We start from the raw sequence: 23,122 nt of genomic DNA, 5'->3' as shown, positions 1-23,122 counted from the left end.
TCGGTTCCTAACTGCTGCATGAATCCTTTGTTGAGGCCCTTGTTGTGGTTGATTGGGCCTAATCTGACCTTGCATCCTAGCACATTCTCTAGCAAAATGGTTTCCCCCACACATAAAACATCCACCTGGAGGACCCCTCCTGCCTTGATTCCTAGGGGGATCATTCCTTGTTTCATTGGTCTTGGGTGGATAAGTTATCATGTTCTGCTAGTCATTCCTATTATAATTGCCCCTGTTATTATGGCCCCTATTATTATTATTATTTCCATTCCTCTGATATTGATTAGGGGGTGGCCTTCTTTCGGAAGAATTATTCCTTTGACTTTTGTTGAAGTTAATGTTCCCCTTGAATTCTTGCTTCCTTTTAAAAGAGTGGTTCCCATTATAGTTCTACCTTGATGTTGTTAGGGTTTGAATCTTTCTCTCCTGCCTTAGGGACTTTCCAAGTACCTCGTTCATGTTTTTGGGTCCATGCATGTCAACCTCTACCCCTATGTTGGTATTTAGTCCCAAAATGAACTTCCTCGCTTGACCTTCTTCATCTTTCTAGTACATAGGTACATACTTAAGCAATTTGGCGAACTTATCCCAATATTGTTGGACTGATAGGGGCCCTTGTCGTAGATTATAGAATTTTGTCACCTTCTCATCAAAGAACAATTGAGGGAACCACCTTTTATGGAAGTGGTGAACAAATTGATCCCATGTGATCGTATCCCTACTATACCCATTTTGCTCCTTAATGTTGGTCCACCAACTAGCTGCCTCCCCTATGAGTTGATAGGAACCCCATAAGGCCTTGTTTGTTTCGCTAAAATCTCTTAGTTCAAAATACTTTTCTATTTCATTTAACCAATTTTCAGCTCCTTCACCAATTTACCTCCCATCAAACTTAGTGGGGGTGATTTTTTTCAAATCCTTGGAGAGTTCCAATATGTTATTTTCTTTTCTATTGTCCATCACATTCTCTTGATTGCTACCAGGGTTCCCATTTTCAATTCCACTTCAATTTTCCAAGTCATTCTACCTTGCCCTAAGGTCCTGCATTGATTGCTCCAAGAAGTTGATTTTATCCCTTTGTTCGGTTAGCAAGTTGATTATAGCCTCGACCCAATCTTCATTATTCCCTTGGTTATGTTGATTCCCTTCATGGTCTTCCTCATGGTTTTCTTCATGGTTTTCTTCATGATTTTCCTCATGATTAGCTTCCCTTTGTTTCCTAGTGGTATCACATCTTCCATTTCCCCTTCCTCTTCCTCTTCCTCTTCCCCAACCTCTAGCCATCTAGGGTTTTTTTCTTTACCTGAAAATTAAATTATGTAGTTAGTTCTTGATTTAAGATTTTATAATTTAATCTCTACCATTGCAAGACATTCCCTTAGTTGTGTAAATTGAAGTGAGCACAAGGCCTAGATTTGAACCTTTGCTCTGATACCACATGTAATAACCCATTTTACTTAGCCCAACAAAATTTGACCACTTTTTTTTTTCTTTAATTTAATCATTTGTGTTTGATTCAATCGCATACTCTAGACATCCATCCATTTGGATTGGGCATTCATCCATCCAGGATGAGCATCTAACCATACGGGTTAGGCATATGTCCATACAGAAGAAAAGGCTTCATCTATCCAATACGGGATAGGCATCTACCCATACGGGGTAGGCATCTATCCAATTGGGATAAGAGGTGCTCTGGCCAGAGACTTAGACTCATCAAGACCATGCGGGTCCTGAGTCACTCACTAAGTACTACACTCCTCTAATAGGAGTGCACCGAGGTCGTCGTCCTTAGGAGAAATCAAAATAACATAATGCAAGCTTGAATTTTGCCTTGGAGTTTGGCTTAAAGCCTCGGGAAGTCAAGCGAATCCATACGGGATTCCTTCCGAGTATGCATTGAATTACTTTTTCTTTTATTACACTTATCTTTCAAATTAGGATTCTTCGCAATCCTTCTTCATACCAAAACCTAGACCGCATCCACAAATGCCTGAGTACTAGGGACAACTCTGTCCCTAGACTACCTACATACCCGTTTCGGCACGGAACCAAGGCGTAAATTATGTAGTTCTATTTTCTAATCTATGGTTTGATGTAAACTGTTCGGTGGGTACGCAACCCTTTCTAGGGTCAATGTCCCAGACAGTTTCTCTGCGGTTGCTACCCACGATGGTAGCACTTAAGAAAAGGCTCAAGTTGGCCTTTTGCTTGTGGCCTAAAACAACTAGATCCTAATACCTATCATAAGCGCACCCTTGACCCAATTGTCAATCGTCAACAACTCTTCGAGATTAAATCAATTCCATAAAACATATCACTCAATCAACCTTAAAAGGGTTTACTATGGTTTAACTCAGCGGATGTAAAATCATTTTAGGATTGTCTTATTAGATTATCGATCCAAAGGGGATTACCCACCCCTTGGATTTTAACTTCCAAGTGTCCCTTATTACTCCCTGACGATTTATAGGGATGATGCCACAGACGTCATTGATGCAACTTTATTAGGCATTAAGTGCAATAGTTCAACACGACTACATTACCCGTAAGCGTGACCCAGAGGCATCGTAAATACCGAACGCTGCTAGGTTTTGGTTTTCCGACTTCCTTTGTTTACTTTTCTAACTAAGAAGCTATGAAAAACTTTTTTAATTAGCATCATTCTTGAAACAATTATGAAATGAATATGCATAATTAGATATCACAAAGTTTAATTAATTGAAATAACTACTTCTATGGGATTCATGTACCACTTGATAAAAATACCATCCTTTTGCAACTAAACTATTTAATATTTCAAACTTGAAATATAACTTGCACAATAATGACAATTACGAAACTCGCATATTGATAATTAAAAATGTGTAACTTGCATGAAGATGATGCAAATGTCAATAAATGCAATTAATGTATAAGTAATTCGCATGATGCAAGTATAGTGTAACTTACATGGAAGATTAAGCAATGTCTTATTCCTCCCACAAGAATAATTAATTATAGAGTCACAGGTTCAAAAATAACAATTAGTTTAGACATTAGACAAATTTTGGAACAAATCATAATAATATAAATTAATTACTTATAATGAATCTAAAATACCAACTAAGTAACCCAATAAATCTCAAATAGATTGAGAGATTCCAATCATAAAATTTGATATACTTTAATTTACAATTATAAATTTACTAAGCAATGATCCCAATTATTTATAAATTTTCCAAGTTTAATTTTACTAACTAAAATTTACTTTTAAAGAAAATATTAGTAATGTCCTTTGCAAATTAATATATAAAAAAAATCTAAATAAATATATAAAAAAAGGAATACGAAATTAAATGTCAAATGGGGAGTGGGGGCCACAGGTCCCATCAACCCTGTGGTTACATTAACTCTTCCTCCCCCCCTTGACCGTTTAACTTGTTTTATGCAAGTAAAAAAAATTTGAAACTTACTTTAATTTATTTTATTCTTTTTTTTTTGTATAAATTTAATAAGGCTAGATATATATATATATATATATATATATATATATATATATATATATATATATATATATATATATATATATATATATATATGGTTTTATTCCAGTTTTATTAATAGATTAAGAGGGGTATATATAAAAATGTTATTCTAAAAATAAAAATAAGAATTTAATCACGGGAATGAAAGATAATAGAGAGAAATTATTTCAGATGATTTCACAGGAGCACAAAAAAAATACATTATGCTGGAAATTGAGGCAAGCAAATATAGCAAAGAGGAGATTTTATAAAATTTCTCTCATGACAGCCATGTTCATCTACAGAGAGGAAGAAATCAAATCAATATCAAGAGAGGGAAGAAAAAAAATGGATTTACTCTCAGGAATTAAATAAGTTTTGGTACACGAACAAATTTAAATTCAACACAAGATTCTTACATGAGAAATTAATTTCCATTCAGAGTAAGTTTTGTTCACATGAAAGAAAACAAGAAAAACAAGATTGAAATTAATCTTTAATCCCAAATAATTTCATTCATAGGAAAACAAGATTTCATTTATTCATTCTATTTCACAGCAAGAATTTAAAACAAGATTTCATTTATTTGAATCTAATTCAGAGCAAGAATTTAAAACAAGATTTCATTTATTTAATCTAATTCACAGCAAGAATTTAAAACAAGATTTCATTTATTTAATCTATTTCACGCAAGAATTTAAAACAAGATCTCATTTATTTCATCTAATTCACAACAAGAATTTAAAACAAGATTTCGTTTATTTAATCTAATTCACAACAAGAATTTTAAAACAAGATTTCATCTATTTAATCTAATTCACAACAAGAATTTAAAACAAGATTTCATCTATTTAATCTAATTCACAACAAGAACAAGATGCATGATTCAAAAAAAAAAAAAGAGAACCTGGATACTTGCAGCTTGATGTAGAATCCCCTCTGAATTTTTCAACTAGACTCCCTTGATCCTTCCTTGCAACTTTTCTTTGAATTTCTTCGAAACAACTACTTAACAATCCTACAATGAAATGCGACTACAAAATGGCTATTGCCTGAGAAATCTTTTCTTCAATAAAAATAATCAACTCCCTCTTTTGAAAACTTGCATACAATATATAGGAAAAACCCCTTAATTCCACTATCTAGAGAAATTAATTGAGAATGAGATTCTTTTTCCAATATTGGATCCATGCAAAATTGATTAATATCCTAGTGGGGGAGTTACATGCAAGGGAATTAAAGAATGAATATTCCTCTAGAAACTTTTAATTTCTCCTACATCATGTGCCATAATTGGGAATAAAAATAAATAATGCCTTTTGAATTATATTCTCCAAATGTGTATGTGGGTCCATCATCTATCCTTTTATAATATTTATTCAACAATTTTCAATAGCTCAACCAAAAAAAAGATATAATAGAAATTGTATCAAATCAAAAGTTATAAAGGAGGGTTGTGACGGTTCACTCAAGGGTTCTCTCTTATACAAGAGGTGTAAGTCCTTGACTACAATCTCTTTCACACTTGGTAATGTACATCTATAATAAATTCACCCATCCCCATTGGGATAAATGTGAGTCATCCTTTATCAAGAATCTCTTTCACCTAGCAATAGGAGGAAGGATTGCATTCTTGTTCTCTTCTATGCTTCATTCTAGAAGATGTTATATTTGTCTAAGACAACTCATCTTGGAGGTAGATATCTTTTGAACAAAGATCTCTTCTCCTCCAAGGATCTACTTTAAACTTACAACAAGATATCTCTTTTCAATTATCTTATCCTTGTTTGAAGAGTATTCCCTCTCTTGCTAGGATCTATGATATTGTTGCATAACGGATATCTTCTTTGTGTTGAAGGTAGGTATCCTTGTTCTACTTTCCTTAAGATATCAACATTAAACTATGTTGACATCTTAAGGGGGGGCACCCACACTGCTCCTTTTGTATTATATTTCTCTCACGCATTGTATCCCTTATACAATGGGTCATTCTCGGAACCAGAGCACAGCCTCTTAGAGAAAGATGTCATCACTTTTCTTTTATATAGTGGCTCATTCTCAGAACCAGAGCACAGCCTCTTAGAGTGAGATGTCGTCACTTTTTCGTTATACAATGGGTCATTCTCAGAACTAGAAAACAACCTCTTAGACTGAGATGTCGTCGCTTTTCTTTATACAGTGGGTCATTCTCAAAACCAGAGGGAAACCTCTTTGAGCGACATGTCGCCACTTTCTTGACATTTGTACTATAAATCATAAATAGGGTGTAGCATACTCAGGAATAGACGCTTATGAGGTTCTTCAAACCTCACTTGCACACACGCACATGAGGTGGGGTAGAACTAAAGGCGTTCTCACCTTCCTCCCTTACATGGATCACCTAGATAGACTCTAGGTGCTAGTTTTCCATGTCCTTTTTCTCCATGGATAACCTAATTCTAGGGGCAACATGTCCATGGTTTCCTCTTGTTCGCCTTTCTTCACATGGATCACCAAAGTGTGTATTCATGTCCTCTCTCTTTTTCCTCTCATGAACTCATATTTTTACTACTGGTAGTTCATGGATGACATCTACTTTGCTCTTTTATGTGATTATCGGTGTTTATGTGATGGCATTTGTCTTTGTGTTTCACTTAGTTGTTTGAGACATTTGTATCGAGGTCTCTATGGCTAGTTGATGTGTGGTCTTGTGTTCTATTTTTGGCATGTGTCTTTTGTGCTTTGTCTTGTGTTGTTTGTCTCATCCTTTTTGTTTTGTGTTCTCTTGCATATATTTGAGTGAGTTAAGATCCTAAGATTGGGGACTTTGTTCCTCAAGATTACTGATGTCTTTTACTCCTTGTGGTATTTCTTTGTATCTTTCATTTTTACCTCTCTCTTTCTTCTACTTTACCGACAGTATTGGCGTAAGCCATACTCCCGCTAAAGTGGGGGCTAATTGTAGCGTCATAAAATTGTGACCCTTGCAATTTTGACCATATTTTAGGCCCTCACCTTTGTGACTACATCTCCCTACTCAATTGGGACCCCTCTCTGCATCTTCATTTCAAATTTCCTCTTGTTCCAACTCTTACGTCACCTTGAGACCCTGTCAAGACCCCAAAATAGGGTAGGACAGGGGCGTGGCGCCCCTATCCTCCCTCTTAGGTTGGTCCTAAGATGGGTCCATCTGACCCTTGGACCTAAATTGCTCTTCGAGACTTAAAATTCTCCTATGTCAGTCTTCACTGAGATGAAAATCAATCATCTTAGGCAAGTATAAAATGGATTAAGTCCTCTCATTTTCATAAGCAAAAATTAGATAAGAAAGAATAAGCAAGATTCAAGAGGAGGTCTCCATTATCGTCATCAAGCATTCAAGTCTTCAAACATCTCCTTCTTCATGTGTCTTCTTCATTCATCCATAGGAGCAACATTGTAATATTCATTTGCAAGCATGTGCGTGTGTTAGGGTTTTGTCATGTTACATGCCATTTCATGGAACACTTGTGATTACATTCAAGAAGCAAAGCAACCAACCATCATCAACAAATTGCAGATCTACAAGGTATACATTTTCATCATTTACATTTAAGCATTTGCAATTACTTTCTTTCAAGCCTTATTCCTCAACCAGGGTTTGACTAACGGAAACCCCTATCCACAACCCTTCTTCCCTTCTTTTCTATGTGTAGGTTGCAAGTGCGCAACTGTAATTGCAAGTTTGGGCTTCATTTGCAGAGATGGAAAAACCCTTTTCATTTCGCAAATTTTTTCAGAGGACCGTGTGCACTTTCAACACAGTCCCAAAGAATTTTCTCCAAAATTGTAGGGTAGACCCATATTAGTCTAAATATCTCAGATCCGAAGTTACAGCGTGATCCCGAACTGAAAGCTGCTCATTTCACCCATTTTATCTCTCTTTTCTACATAGTCAACAAGTCAACTCTTCTACTTACAAAAGAGGGTAAATTGCATTGCACCCTTGCAATTCACTTAGTATGCAGATCCTTATTCCCTCTAGGGTTTGGATCTAGTGAATTCAACCCCTCTTTTGAATGTAAAGTATCTCCCAAGTGAAAATCATCCTACTGATTTCCTTTCTCTCTCCTAGGTGGGGAATCACTAGGGTTCAATTTTCCACTTTACAGTAAATTTCCATAAAGTAACAAAGTGCAAAAAATTTCAGGAAGCCCCTTCTAGAACAAACTTTTGTGTATCTAAGGCAGAAATTGGGAGTGATATCACTCTTATCTAGTAACTATTTTCTAAAGAGGAGCACCAATTCAAGAGGAACTATTCATTACATTATCTTTCAATTTCGTGAAGACTTTTCCATTGATGTGAAAGGGAAAGTGTTGAAGGGGGGGTATTATAGACAAAGGGATAAGTATGTTCATGTTATACTCACATATTATTCTTTTTACAAGGTTGCCATCAATGAAAAATGGTGGTATTGTTGGAAATTTTGTTGTCATTTATGTCAAGGAAGACATTGCTATTGTCGCAGAATCTTTATTCCCTAAGCGTGTGAAGACCAAAATGGCCTAGCCCTCTTTGAAAGCAACACTGGATTTATTGAGATGTTTAAATTTAATTGAGGGTTCTTGACATGGGCCAACCACCTTGGATCAATCACACATGTTGAGAAAATAAAAATAAATTTAATAGTTTCAATGTTGATTGACCCCTCTTGGGAAAATCAAAATAAATTATAATTTTTATTGTTTGTGTATGGTCGACCCCTCTTGAGAAACTCTATTTGGTGAAAGGGTGTGATTATGGTATAAATATAAGATGAAAGTGAAAACAATATGACAAAACAATAAATGTGTTATCTTTCTACATGCATTGGAGGTTTGGATAAAGAAGAGAAAAACATTTTAGGAGCATATATTAGATAAAAATGAACAAAATTCTTAAGAGAAAATTCATTATAAAAAGAAAATTTCAAGAAAAGGTTTATCATAAAAGAGGCAAAATTTTCAAGAGTGGATTTATCATAAATAAGAGCAGAATTTTCAAGAGAATTTAATATAAAGAAGAGCAGAATTTTCAAGAGTAGATTTATCATAAAGTGGAGCAACATTTTCAAAAGTGGATTTATCATAAAGAAGAGAAAAGCATAATTTTGAAGGAGATTCAAATGATCATCTTCCCTTGAAAAACAAATAATCAAGTACGAAATTCTTTTGTTCATTAGATGTTAGTGCCTCTCAATAAGAGAGATTTGTTGAAATGTGGTGACTGATCAACAAGGTACTGTACACTCAGCATGTATCCTCGCCGGGGTCCACAGGTGGCAACCCTCGAGAAATTTTTTTGCTATTTTTTTGTAGATGAAAACTGACATTGTAATAAAACCCTAAAAAGGCCAACTTTGTTAGTTGCCCTAAAAATGCATGTTATAAGCAGCTGGGATGCTTAAGGCATTGTAATGTTGATGTACTATTTTTGCTGGATAATAAGAAAGATTGGACGGCTGTGTATGGTGGACATAACCCATTTTGGGTGAACCACGTTAAATATCTATGTTATCTGTGTCCTATTTTATTTCTTTATCTTTTGTATTTAAATCTGCATATAATTGTTAGTTCATATTTGCTTCAGATCTGCTTGAAACCCTAGCAATTGGTATCAAAGTGAGGTTTTTCTGTAAATTGGCAAGACTTTCAGATTTGAGTGGGAGCAATGGAGGATTCCAAATTCAAGGTCGAAAAGTTTAACGGCCAGAATTATCAGTTATGGAAAATGCAGATGGAGGATTACCTGTATCAAAAGGATTTGTGGCGGCCATTAGAAGGAAAGGCAAAGAAAGCGACCACAATGTCAGATGAAGAATGGGACATTTTAGATAGAAAGGCACTGGGATCCATTCGATTGTGCCTTGCACCATGTGTAGCTTTCAATATAACGGAAGCAAAAATGGTTGTAGATTTGATGGCAACATTGGCTAAATTGTATGAGAAACCCTCAGCTTCGAATAAGGTATTTCTTATGAAGCGTTTGTTTAATTTGAAAATGAGTGAGGGAGGATATGTATCGGAGCACTTAAATGAATTTAATATAATTACCAGTCAATTGTCTTCAGTAAAAATTACCTTTGCAGAAGAGGTTAGGGCTCTCTTGATTTTATGTTCTTTGCCAGAAAGCTGGAATAGCTTGGTTATGGCTATAAGTAACTATGTCTCTGGTAAAAATACTTTGGTATTTGATGATATTGTTGGTGTTATCCTAAGCGAGGAAATGCGAAGGAAAAGCACAGGTGAGACTCCAACATCATTGAGTAGTGTTTTGAATGTGGAGAACAGAGGAAGATAAAAGGAAAGAGGAAAAGGTCCTGGGAATGAGAAGTCATGAGGGAATTCAAAGAAAGGACGCTCTCAATCTAGAGGAAAGAAAGATTGTTGGTACTGCGGAAAGCCTGGTCATCTAAAGAAAGATTGTTGGTCTCAGAAAAACAAAGAAGGAGACAAAAATGAAAATGACAGTAAGGAAGCTAATATTGCAAGTGATACTTTACAAGATGTTTTAATCTTATGTTTGGATAATGTTAATGATTCCTGGGTAATAGATTCTGGGGCTTCATTTCATGCTACACCCCATAGAAAATATTTTCTAGATTATGTTCAAGGTGATTTTGGACAGATATATTTGGGTGATGATGAGCCCTATCAAATTGTTGGAAAAGGAAAGATAAAGATCAAGTTGCAGAATGGAAATAACTAGTTTTTGTAGGAGGTAAGACATGTTCCTAACTTAAGAAGAAATTTAATTTCTGTAGAGCAACTAAGTAGTGAAGGTTGCATAGTTACCTTCTCAAATAGTATCTAGAAGGTCAGTAAAGGATCATTAGTAGTAGCTAAAGGTGCGAAGGTAGGCACATTATATCTGTGTACTAGTAACACTTACTTTACCTTAGTTGTTACAGATAAAGTTACTACAGGGACAACAACAATAGATGTTGCAAGAACAGATTCGATAACATGGCACCATAGGCTTGGGCACATGAGTGAGAAAGGGATGAAAATCCTTCACTCCAAAAATCTATTGCCAGGAATAAAGAAGATTGATTTAGAATTCTGTGAAAACTGTGTTTATGGTAAACAGAAAAGAGTCAGATTTCTCAAGGTTGGGAAAGAGAAGAAGAGTGAGAAGTTAGAGCTTGTACATTCAGATGTATGGGGACCAGCTTAGGTATCATCTCTTGGTGGCTCTTGTTATTATGTTATTTTTATTGATGACTCAACCAGAAAAACATGGGTATATTTCCTAAAACAAAAATCAGATGTTTTTGAAACTTTTAAGAAATGGAAAGCTTTGGTTAAGAATGAGACAAGAAAAAAGTTGAAGTGTCTCAGATCGGATAATGGAGGTGAGTATTGTAGCAAAGCATTTGAAGATTACTACTCCTTAAATAGGATTCAAAAGCAGAAGACAGTTCCAGGAACTCCACAGGAAAATGGTGTGTCAGAGAGAATGAATAGGACTATCATGGAACGCACCAGGAGCATGAGATTGCATGTTGGATTGCCCTTACATTTTTGGGCAGATGTTGTACATACTGCTGTCTATTTGATAAATAGAGTACCTTCAACCCGTTTGGATGGTGGTATTCCAGAGGAGGCATGGACTGGTAAAAAGGTAAATTATTCTTTTCTAAAAACTTTTGGTTGCGAAGCTTTTATCCATGTTGATAAAGAAAACAGAACCAAGCTTGATGCTAAATCTCAGAAATGTACCTTCATTGGATATGGGATAGATGAATATGGCTATCAATCATGGGATTTTAAAAATAAGAAAATAATTAGAAGTAGAGATGTTATATTCAATGAGAAGGTTATGTATAAAGAACAGATGCAGGAAAAGAAGCATGAACAGGACAAACAAGAATATGTGGTGTTGGATGAGATTCCTGAAAATGAAATGCCACAGGTACCTGATGCTCAGCAACAACAGATTGTCCCACAAACTCCTGCAAATGTTAGATATTCTATGAGGACAAGTAGACCCCCTAAAAGATTTTCTCCTTCTTTGTATTCTATTTTATTAACTGATTTTGGTGAACCAGAAGAATATGAAGAAGCAATGCAGGTGGATGCCAAACAATAGTGGGAGCTAGGCATGAAAGAGGAGATGGACTCCTTGATGAAAAATAAGACTTGGGACTTAGTCCCTTTACCTGTAGAAAAAAGAGCCTTGCCTAACAAATGGGTTTATCGGCTGAAGGAGGAGGAAGGAGGTCAAAAAAGATATAAGGCTAGACTTGTGGTAAAAGGATTTGCACAGAAAAAGGGTATAGATTATGATGAAATATTTTCTCCAGTTGTAAAAATGACTTCAATTAGAACTGTACTTAGTCTTGTGGTTGCAAATGATTTACATCTTGAACAATTAGATGTCAAAACATTTTTTCTCCATGGAGATTTGGAGGAGGAAATTTACATGTTGCAACCACAGGGATATGAGGTAAAAGGTAAGGAGAACTTGGTGTGCAGGTTGAAGAAAAGTTTGTATGGCCTAAAGCAAGCACCCCGACAATGGTATTTAAAATTTGATAGTTTCATGGCTGAACACGGTTATCATAGATGTCATTCTGATCATTGTGTATATTTTAAGAGATTGGATAATGGCAGTTATATTATCCGGTTGCTTTATGTTGATGACATGTTTGTTGTTGGTTCTAACATGGAACACATAAATGATCTTAAACAGATATTAGCCAGGTCATTTGCTATGAAGGATTTGGGTGCAGCTAAGCAAATTCTCGGTATGAGGATTATATGGGACAAGAAAAATAGAACCTTGAATTTGTCCCAAAGTGAGTATATAAAGAAGGTGTTGAAAAGATTTAACATGCAGGATGCAAAAGCAGTTAGTACACCTTTGGCTAGTCATTTCAAATTGACTAAGGAGATGTGCCCAAAGGCACAGGAAGAGGTTAATAAAATGTCTAACATCCTATATTCATCAGCTGTTGGCAGTCTGATGTATGCAATGGTATGCACAAGGCCAGTTATTGCACATGCAGTGGGAGTTGTGAGCAGGTTTATGAGTAATCCGGGTATGGAACATTGGAATGCTGTGAAATGGATCCTTCGGTATTTGAAAGGAACCACTACGAAGTCATTATGTTTTAAAGGATCTAATGCTGCTCTGAGTAGATTTGTTGACTCTGATCTGGCGGGTGATATTGATTCACAGAGGAGTACTACAGGGTATGTTTTTACTATAGGGGAAACTGCAGTCAGTTGGATTTCTAGGCTGCAAAAGGTTGTTGCACTTTCAACCACTGAAGCTGATTATGTTGCTCCTACAGAAGCCAGCAAGGAGATAATTTGGTTACAATGTTTTCTAGAGGAATTGGGTCAGACACAGGAGGATCATCCATTGTATACTAATAGCCAGAGTGCCATTCATCTTGCGAAGAACTCTGCTTTTCATTCAAGGACAAAGCACATTCAGCTCAGGTACCACTTCATCCGGACTATTTTGGAGGAGGGTCAGTTATGGCTTGAGAAGATTCACACAAGTGAGAATCCTGTCGATATGTTCACGAAGGCACTTCCATAGGAGAAGCTGATTTCCTCATCAGTTTCTATTGGTCTTCTTGATTGATAATTGTGGAATTTATACCAGTCGAGTCCTAGTGTTTTATCCAGCGGATGTTGCATGTACAGTGGTGTCATGTAGTATCAGTCTCCAAGTGGGAGATTGTTTAGTGTGGAGCCTGATCAGTTTCCAAGTGGGAGATTGTTGAAATGTGGTGACTGGTTAGCAAAGTACTGTACACTCAGCATGTATCCTCGCTGGGCCGAGCCCCGGGCAGGGGTTTGGGGGCGGCAGTCCTTGAGAAAAGCGGGGGTTCATGGGTGGGAGACCGCGAGAAAAAAAAAATTGCCCTTTTTTTGTAGATGAAAACCGACATTGTAATAAAACCCTAAAAAGGTCGACTTTGTTTGTTGCCCTAAAAATGCATGTTATAAGCGGCTGGGATGCTTAAGGCATTGTAATGTTGATGTACTATTTTTGCTAGATAATAAGAAAGATTGGATGGTTGTGTATGGTGGACGTAACCCATTTTGGGTGAACCACGTTAAATCTTTGTGTTATCTGTGTCCTATTTTATTTCTTTATCTTTTGTATTTAAATCTGCATATAATTGTTAGTTCATATTTGCTTCGGATCTGCTTGAAACCCTAACAAGATTGATGTCTCTTGCTATGTTGGTGCTTAGTAGTAGAGATTGGTGTCTCCAGTGGGTTGGTGCCTAGAAAGATTTGTAAAGATTATTTCATTTTTATATTGGTTATATTTGGACAATAGTCCCAAGCAATCCTACGTAGTTTTATTCCCGAAAGGGTTTCCACATAAATCTTATGTCACTTAGTTGGTAGATCTTGTGCAATTTCTATTTTTGTGGTTGTTAGTATAAGTGTGTGTGTGTGTGTTGATCACTTTTTTTCAAACAAGGTTTATTGAAGGCAAGTATATCTGAGAGAACTTGATTACTAGTTGGGAGGGCATGCATTGGGCCAAATATTGTGTTTAGAATGTAACTATGATTCTATTGGATTTTAAAAGTCTTATGACATTATTGCAAGTGTAAGATTTGTGGTTGGAAAACTAAAAGAGAATGCAAGTGTAAGATTTGTGATTGGAAAACTAAAAGAGAGAAGAAGTTGCAACTAAATCTTGACACTAATATAGAAAAGCATATTGTTAAGGTTTATGAAAAATAGATCATAGACAGAAAGGAAACACTAGTAGTAAGATGGAAATCAAAAGAAGAATATCTTCATGTTAAGTATGTCGTGGAATATGAAGAGCATAACCACAAAATGACACTGATTGGTAATAGTGGAAATACAATCAGGTTGGGCTTGAACATGAAACGAAAGATGCAAACCTGGCAAAGACTATTCAGATGAGTGTTATTTTTCATATTCTGTTGAGAGGACATCCTATGAAATATTTCCTAGAATATAGTAATATATTATCTTTTGTGAATGTTCCTCACTATCCTATGTCACATTGGTCAATAAACGCTGGATGGGAAATGGCAAACTGACTCACTGAGGTGGAAAAGAAAAAATTACAGGAGAGTGTAAAAGAGTCAAAATTCATTTCATTATCCATAGATGAAGTTCCTGTGGTAGATAACACTGCTTGGGTCTATATGCATGTGTATACCGTAAAAGAAAACGTCCGTCGAGCTCATCTACTCTGTGTTCGTAAAATGAGGGGCAATTCAACAACATAAAATTTATATTTGGAAGTTAAGAAAGCTTTCAATGAAATTGCTGGTATGGATGACTTGAAACTTACCAAGAAGTTGGTGTGTGTTGGAGTTGATAGAGCTACAGTAATGCAAGGTCAAAGGACTGATCTTTGTGCAAGATTACAAACTAGTATTGCACCATACATGCTTGGCATGCACTGCATGGCCCATTGAATAAATTTAGCATATAGAATTGTAAGCACTTTCCCTATAGTGTCAAAAGTTGAAGATATGGTCTACGAGCTCCACTCATACTTCTTCTGAAGTCCTAAATGTTTTGCAAAATTTCATATTTTTGCTGAGGGAGTAATAGCAGGAAATGATCTTCTCAAGGATGTTGAGACCAAATGTATCTCCTTGCATGGACCAGTGGAACGAGTTCTAACAGAATATCAATCCTTGGTCGGACTAATGTACGAGCAATGCCTCACAATAGACAAAGCTCTTGATCTCTTACATAAGTTAAGTGATATAGAGACTCTGTTAACTTTAGCTAGTCTTCTCCCCATGTTGGATTCAATGAAAAAACTTGTTAAGAAAGCCCAAGACAGAACTATGTATATCAATGAGTATAGCACTCTGCATAAAATGACATGCTTGGCCCTGGATGGTCTATATTCAGATCTAACAGGGCGAAGCCCAAATTTTTTTAGGTGGCAGATAATTATAGATTTGAGTCATGCTGAAAATTTTTTACATTTCAATGCAAAAAATGAGTTATATGTCTTTGTAAAAGGATTTCAGATACCAATGCACCAATCTAAGACGGGCAAGCAAGGCAGAGCACTACTAGTTAAAAAGGAATATTTTAACAGTATTGTTAAATTTGTTAGTGATAATTTCAAGTCTATTGCATACAAACTTTCAACTGAGATTCATGAAAGATTCCCTTGAGAAGAAATACTTGAAGGCATGGGTTGTGTGTATCCTCAATTTTGGCATTCATTTGGAGATAATCCAAATGACGCAAAGGTGTTTCATTAAAAACTAGAGGAATTGATATTGACATTTTCAAAAGATACATATTGCAATGGACAGCCAATAGAAGAAATTTTAAATACAAATCATCTTAAAAAACAATGTAAATGCTTTGTATTGTGTATAAAACAGTAGTTGGAAAACTTCGAGAATTCATTTGAACCTGGATCAATAACAAGGCTTTGGAAAAGGATAGATCAAAGTGAAGTATTGCATACTTCAACACCAGAATATTTCAAACCTATTGATTTATGTCAAACAATGATATTGGGATAGCTAGAAGACGAGAGAGTTTTCAGTGCATTAGGGCTTTTGAAATCAAAGATCAAAAACAAACTAGACAAAATTTTGGAAAGTTGCTTGAGGTTGTTTGTAACTCAGTATAATGTTAGAGATTTTCCTTATGATAGGGCACTGGCAATCTAGAATTCCATGCGCGAAAGATGAGGGTTCTACAACACTTCAAAAGTTGGTGGTGCTAGTGCTAGTGCTGAGACAAATGATGGATCTTGAAATTGAAGATGAAGAAATTTTTGAATGCCCGATTCAGAATGAAGATGGACTTGTTAGTGCTAGTCAAGTTCAGGATCTTGAGTCCATTTGGGATGTAGAAGCCTCAGAGTCCAAACTGAGTCACTGAAGTGAATTAGCAATTAGTTTTTAGGTATTTTTCTTGAGTCATATTAGTTATTACAATTTACAAGTAACAAAACTATAGTTGTTGTTGATGATTTTTAATATTGCATTCCTTGAAATTGTCAATTAGAACGGATAGTTATTTCATATTTTTAATTGTGAATTTGAATTATTAGTAAAGAATTAGAATTTAGTTTCTGATAGTTGTTTGTAACTGCATCTTGATTGTTACTATATATTTTAGTTCTAGTTTTAGAAATTTAGAGTCTTGACTCTTAGAGCTAAGAGAATATATTTAGTTCTGCATGAAGTTTGATTCTTGAATATATATTATCTTTGGTAAATTGGTTCCTGGTGCAGGAGCACCCATGGCGTAAGGAAAATATATGGTCAAATTCATCATTTGAAATATAATTTATATTTGAAGGTAATTTATAATGTATTTGAATCCATTTGGAATGATTTGTAAGACTTGGAAGCCTAAAAATGTAAGCAAGTCCTGATTATGTCCTAGTTGTCCATATAGGCCCTTATAGGTCAAGATGGTCAAAATTGTATTAAAGGCCATGAGAAGGCTATCAAGTATGTAAAAGGTATTAAATAGATTATTTGGACATGTTTATGAGGTTTTTACAATTTGGAGAGTCATTAGGAAAAAGTGTCAAAGTTGCAAGAAAATTGCAAAAGTGCAACATTTGCAAAAATATAAAAGTGCAAAAATTGCACATAAAGTTGTAAAATGGAAGATGAAGGGTCATAAAGGTAGTTGGATGGTTTATAACTACCAAAGAGTCTATAAATATGTTTTATTGGTCGAACCAAATGATTATTGGAAGAATAGAGAAGAAAGGAGAACATTTTGGATACATTTTGGTGCATTCTACTATTGTTATTTTGGTTGGCTTTCCAGTTTTGTGTTGGTTCCAAGCCTTGTACGACCATGTATGGCCTGGAAACCTTTGTATATGTATAATGGATAGTTAGATATGTTAATTAAATTTATTTTCCTTTTTTTTTTGAGTTATTATGTTTAGAAATGAAGAAGATATGGAAGTTTTGGTGAAAGTTGTTAATTGCAGATTTGATACTTCCTGAGAACAGTCACATTGCAGCGTATGGTATGAACTCATATGATATTATTAAGACCTATAAATAGACTTATTGGAAAGATATGTGAATCATATTTCTTTTCCCTTTGGTTTGAGGCATTTTGGTTTTTATTTGTGGAAGTTCTGAAGATTTTGGTGAAAACTGGTTTTAAACTATCTTAAATGGAGTTGTTGGAAAGGGTTTGTACTTATCTTGTGATTTCACCATTGGAAAAATTAATGACTTGAATGTTATGAAAGTAGACTCAGAGGTCTTTCATTTTAGTATGGTATTGTTTTATTTTGGTTAAGTATTTGTTGTGAAATATGATGCCCTAGCAGGTAGCAAGCATACATTTTCCAGATTTATGACAGTCACAATTGGTCTTGGTGCAGAGAGAATAACTTTCAAATGAACCGTTGGATCATTCTCCATTTTTTATATGGTTTTAGAAACCTAATTTTCTACAGATTCACCGAAGAGATCTTCAGAATGTTCTTGGGTTCAAAAGTTATTAATAACTGAGTACGGGTATATCAGGCTGTCATTAACTGGGACAACATAATGCATTGTTTTGGTCTTGATTAATCTTTAAAGGGTTATAAAATGATATGATGGATTTGATATTGGATTGGTTGGTTGATATTAATATTTTTTTAGACTGTAGAATGATTATTATGATCAGATTATGTCTCTAATACAAGTGAAGATGTTGTGTTGAGATTGGAACTCCATGTTGATTTGGGGTTCTTGAAGGGTTTTTCATGATGCTCTGCATCAGTTCCACATTATGTTTAACATGAAATGCAACAATTTTTTTCACGAGATCTTTAAAATTATTTATATTGCACAAATGTTAGAACCTTTCTACATTGAATACTTAACATGATGTTAGAACAACATTTTTTCCATTTTTCCAAAATGCCAACTCCAAGGCTCAAAATGTCCTCTATGATCATAATCTTAATCTTAAAATATGATATATTCCCTTCTTCAAATTGTCCAAATTCAAAAATCCCCAATACCATTTCTATTGGGAAGACCAAACAAAGTTTGTCTGACTTCAAGGGTCACACTTGTTAGGACTGCAATTTTTTTGGCTAAGTCATGTTGAGCTTCGATTCATGTCATGGGTTTATCCTCTAGTTTTATGGAAGTGTCTTTTCCTGAGTTCTAGTCATGTTCATGGCGATTAGGATTTTGTGTTTGTTTTTGCATTCGTTAGCTAGTTGTCATGCGTTCAAAATCTGACTTGTCCTCTCTTTATTTGTCCATGTCAACGTCAAGGGTGGTCAAACGGTCGATCAGACATGTTTTATGTTTTATCTCTAACTCATGGATCAATTTCATGTTTAACATTTTAAGTGGCGAGTTAGCAAGTGTTGGTTTGGGTTCGAATCACGAGGTCTCTAGCTTTTTGGGTGTTAGCGAGCTAGATATTGTTAATGAAATTACTTTGGTCATGAGGTCTCGAGTCGGTTTGATGTCATGCATTATAGCTACGAGAGTTAGCGAGTAATTCATTTCATATAGTTGTCGCTAGCTCTCATCTTTGTTTAATGTTAGCATTTTTTAGGTCGCGAGCTAGCGACTAGATAGTTTATGGTTACGTTTTATGGTTATCGCCAACTCTCGAAGTTAAATGTCTAAAGAGGTGATCAAGCCGCAACTTGGCGACAAGTTGGTTTGGGTTTACATCGCAAGGTCTATAGCTTTGTGGGTGTTAGCATTTTATGTTAGCGAGCTGGAGATTGTTAATGAAATTGGTTTGGTCGCAAGGTCTTGAGTTGGTCTGATGTCATGCATTATAGTCATGAGAGTTACGCGAGTAAGTCATTTCATACAGTTGTCGCCAGCTATCATGTTTGTTTAATGTTAGCATTTTTAGGTCGCAAGCTAGCGACTATATAGTTTGTGGTTAAGTTTTATGGTTATGGCCAGATCACAAGGTTAAATGTTTGAAGACGTGATCAAGCTGCAAGCTGGCGACAAGTTGATTTCTGTTTAAATCTTGAGGCCTCTATCTTTTTGGGTTTTAGCATTTTATGTTAGCGAGTTGGATATTGTTAATGAAATTTATTTGGTCACGAGGTATCGAGTTGGTATGATGTCATGCATTATAGCCGTGAGAGTTAGCAAGTAAGTCATTTCATACAGTTGTCACTAGCTCTCATGTTTGTTTAATGTTAGCATTTTTAGGTCACGAGCTAGCGAATAGACAGTTTGTGGTTAAGTTTTATGTTTATCTCCAACTCGCGAGGTTAAATGTCTGAAGATGTGATCAAGCCATGAGCTTGCAAGTGAAGTGCTAGTGGTTAAGAGAAATATTTTTATGTTGGCGAAATGCGATAAGGGTTAAAGTTACCACTATCTCTAGGTCGCTACGGTGACGAGGACTTAACATTTTGAGGTCGATAATGGGCAAGTGGTAGTTCAGTTGCCCTCAGTCACTAGCTCTCGAGGTTATGAAGGCTTAGCATTTTCATCTTGCGAGCTAGAGATAGAGTCATAAGGGCTTGTTGCTAGGTCGCGAGATTTTCTAACGAGCAGTCTTTCAAGCAAAGGGTTGATGACTATGTGCCACATGTTTTAATGACTTGACAGGGACTGCTGAGGTCTATGGAAACAAAGGGTCAGGACAAATGACGAATTGACATGTGGATTGTTTTGGCACCTTTTGCTGACTAAATTCTAAAGTGAAATTTCATTCTAAGATAGTTTCTAAATTTTGCATACAACTCATTATGACGTTATTATTTTTACGGCTAGTTTGCAGTTTTAAATTTTTAAAGGTCGAATGCATGACCATTAATGGCCGAGATGACGGCCAACTCTTTCAACACCAAAAAATTATAAAGGGAGGATTGTGTTAAGTATTTTGCACACTCACAATAATTTATGAGCCTTGGTCTAAGTGTTGACAGTGTGAGTGGTATCTTTCTATCTGCAATTGCAAGCTATAGGCCCTAGGGTTATGAAGGTGTCAAGTTCTCTGGTATAGCTGTAATTGTGCAAAATTTGAAGTTGTGTTCTTTAATAAGATGAGTAGACCAACGAGTAGCAGCAATTCTTGGGCGTTGGGGAGGAAATCAACCAGAGAGATGAAGTATTCAAAAGAATTTATTGAATTGTTGTCGAGGACATCTAGTGGGTTATCCATGAATGAGTATGCCTAGAAAGACACATGCAGCCAGTGTAGAAACCCGAAGACCCCTGATATTTCTAAAGCTTATTTGTTTTTGTACTTCTGGAACAACAAGGTAAAGGGAGTGCCCATGTCTAATCCTTGGGGCTTGAACATGGCTAAATTGGTTGTGCCTGATGTGTACATGGATGTGGACCTGGTTAGAGAGTTGGCGAAGGCATATTGCCCTATAACTAGGGTAATTCGAAAGAAGGATAAATCTACCCTAGTTACCATCAATAGGGACAGTTTTGTTGAAGTTTTCCAGATATCTGGTGCAACTTGCATAGATATAGACCTAGATAGAGAAAAGAAGGATTGCGAGAATCATAAGAATGTTCTAAAGAAGCATGCAACTCCTCGATACATGCCTAGGTCTGGCAACCAGTCTCTAATTCCAATTCCTGACAATGTGGAGGAGTCGTTTGATTTGAGTACTTTCCATTTATATATGAAGTGCACACTTTATGGATTATGTAAGGTATTGGGGATGGATGGGATCAGTACGATGCCAAGTGAGCTTCTGATGATGGTAATGAACATCCAACACCCAGAAGTCAATACAGATTATGATTATGTGGGATATTTGGTGCAGCACATCCATGACGCCTTAGTGGACATCCAAAAGAATACTTCTGTCATTAATTTCAAACATTATCCCATATTGATGCACCTAATTTTGTACTACAATGCGAACAAGATGGACAAAGAATTGGTACTGGAAAGAGTGGAGTTCAGCATGCCTATGCAGTACAAAAGTGGGCACAGGTGTGGAATAGTAGCACTTACGATTCCTCTTTTCTTTATTTTCAAAATTGGATTGTTTTACCTATCACAGATTGTTAGGAACAAAGAAAGAAAGACTTATCCTAGGTGTGAGGAGGCTTTTGAGGCCACAACAGTTTGTGCCTAATTGGCCCATTGCTTATAACTGGGGGGATTTTTATTTCTTTGATAATTTTACTATCATGAGGGTATATGGGTGTCCTCAACCCCCACACATTTTACCAAAATTTATTCTAATAAGATTAGCCATAATTGAATTCATTTGGCAACTCACTTTAGTTGATAAAGAATATTTATTACCTCACAGAAAGGGAACTTTTCTAACTAGGTTGTGGGTAGTTCCTTACTTTACCATTGGCAAAAGAGCCTTAGATGAAATTAATAATTGGTTAAAATAATATAGAATGGTAACTTTTTATTCTAGGTTTTGTGACCCTTAGCAGTTTATAAACTTGCACTAAATAGAATGACACCTTGGGCACAAGTGAAACATCATGAGCCTCTTGACGAAGAGGATGTAATTAGTAATTTGATGGAAATGATTGATGTGCAAGAGAGAAGAAGGAAATGTGGTAATTTGATGAGGTTAGAACAAGAATTCAAAGAGAGTGACCCCACTTTTATTGGTTTTTATCATCAAGAGGGTTATTTTGATAGAATGGAGAAGATGCTCAATGCTTATGAGGAATTAATGGCTCAAATGTTAGGACAAAAGGAGCCACAAGAACCAGAGGATGAATTTTCCTCTCAAGGCAATACGCATGTTGATTAGCTGGTAATGGATGTTAACATTGTTGAGAGTGGTGATGAGGTGGAATCTATGAGGAAACCACCTGTGAAATGACAAAAGGTTGAGCAACGAGGAGCATTGGTAAGGAAGGACCCTACTAAGGCAGTGGTTGTTGAGAAAGGTAAATACTTTCAAATATCAGATAGAGGCTTAGGGAGAAGCCAGCTGAAGAAGAAGTGGGAGAAGTGGATTTACCTTTGGCTACTCACATGGATGAAAGGATTATGCTATCAAATTCTTTTATGGAAGATGGTTCTTTCATAAAAATAGATGAGTTCAAAATTTTCCTAATCAAACTTAAGCAGAATGAATTGAGAAAAGAATTGGATTTGGGAGAGGGAGGTAAAGAGGAAAATGAACAAATTGTTCAAGCCCTCCAGCAATATGATCCTGACAGTGAGGATTTAACGATGGAACAAGAAAGATTCCTTGTAGAAAATAGTGGAATGTTGTTGTTGCCTGGGTGGGACATTCACTCCACCTTCATTATTGATCAAATCAGAAGGCAATCGGATCCTCCTTTCAGATCAGAGGTTGATGTAGGAGATTTTGTAATAGGATCAAGATTTGATCCCAAATCCAAGAGACTTGCAATCTGGTCACTTGCCCCTGCCACATAGAAGCCCCATCTCATGAATATTCAAGTGGGGAGAAGGGGAGACAAATTAATTTGGAATCTGCAAGACACTGGGGATAATGAAATTGCAGATTTAATGACACATGTCTCCTATATGAATAAAGCTAAAAAAGTGGACATAATGAAATTGCAGATTTAATGACATGTGTCTCCTATATGAATAAAGCTAAAAAAGTGGACTTGTAGAAATGATATGTTGAAACATATAAGGTGTTAGGAACCGGAAGGACAACTAAGAGGGGGGGTGAATCAGTTG

This window comes from Cryptomeria japonica, chromosome 1 (genome assembly GCF_030272615.1).
Source record: "Cryptomeria japonica chromosome 1, Sugi_1.0, whole genome shotgun sequence".
Taxonomy (NCBI): Eukaryota; Viridiplantae; Streptophyta; class Pinopsida; order Cupressales; family Cupressaceae; genus Cryptomeria; species Cryptomeria japonica.
Note: the sequence above shows the minus strand (reverse complement) of the source record.